Genomic DNA, 1,536 nt, shown 5'->3' with positions numbered 1-1,536 from the left:
TATATATATATCATGTAACGCTGTTGTGGTGTATTTTATTTTTTTGGTGCTACCTTTTAATAAATTGTGCTAAAAAAATATTTTTTGCAATTATATGATAATACGGTGGCTGTAAGAAAATTATTGCCTTAATTTTTATTGTAAATAAATTTTCATAATTTCCAGCATAAGTTTCTAAAAATATTGCCTTACCAATCAAAATTTTACAATTACGTTTATAAAAGCCCTTAAAAAGTGTTTAAAGATGACAGCCAAAGTGGCTTTCAATGTTTTTTTTTTCTTTGGAATTCCCAAAAAAATTACATATATAACACCTAAAGTTTCATATATGCATGATACAACTTAAATTTTTACATCAAGTGAAAATATGTTATTACTGATCTTTAGAAGCGCATTTTCTTTCCAGACTCCCGACGTAGTTCTACATACAACGTAGGTTATTCCTGAATTATTTTCAGATTATTTTTGAGTTATTTTCAATAGTACTTAAATAACCCATAAATAACCCGTTGTCTTTATTTTTGAGTTATTTAGGTATTATTAAAAATAACAAAAAAATAATCTAAAAATAACTCAAAAATAACAACGGTCACACATAGAACTACGTCAGGAGTCCGCACAGAAAAATTTTTGGATCTTTAGATACGAAATATATTTTATAATGCAAAATTTTTAAAAACAACAGTATGTCAAATATAATATATTTTATATACCAAACACTTTAATTTCTAACTTATATATAACACCCTAAACTCGAAATAACATAAAAAAAAACATCACTAACATAACTTTTCAAATAAAATATCTATGTATTTACAAATCTAACACCCAGAGCTTCATAGTATTTACACTCACAACACTTGTGTCGTACATCTATTAATGAGAATGTATACTTCCTATACTTCCCTTTAGGAAGTTCATAAATGTTAAGGTTTTAAGTGTTGCAAATCTAAACATTTAAGTTTTGATGTGTCAGATATGCCAATACACAAATAAAATGTGAGGACGCATGCAGAATTACCTGATGAAAGTAGAATTCTACATGACATGATGGAATAAAAAACAGGGGGCAACTACATAAATAACACCCAAAACATTGCTATTTACAAATCAAGCACCCACTTTCCATCCATTTTTTTAAGCTCTCATTCAAATATCAAAATTCATGATAAAACACCAACCCATGTTTTCTATTTTTATAAAATTCTCGATGGTTTGATCATAGCATGCAGAAATACATCTGTTCGGCAATTCAAAGATATCGCTTAGGTGCTATATTTTGTAAATAGTAATGTTCATTAAAAAATAGAAAGAATATATGTATATATACATATATAGTCACGCATATCTTCTATTTTTATAAAATTCTCGATGGTTTGATCATAGCATGCATAAATACATCTGTTCGGCAATTCAAAAATATCACCTAGGTGCTATATTTTGTAAATAGTAATGTTTCGGATGCTATGTATGTATGTAATCATTCAAAAATAAAAAGAATTAGTACATATGTGTATATACATATATAATCACGCA

Source organism: Phalaenopsis equestris, unplaced genomic scaffold, assembly GCF_001263595.1.
Source record: "Phalaenopsis equestris unplaced genomic scaffold, ASM126359v1 Scaffold000002, whole genome shotgun sequence".
NCBI classification, from domain to species: Eukaryota; Viridiplantae; Streptophyta; class Magnoliopsida; order Asparagales; family Orchidaceae; genus Phalaenopsis; species Phalaenopsis equestris.
This window is presented reverse-complemented; position numbering follows the sequence as displayed.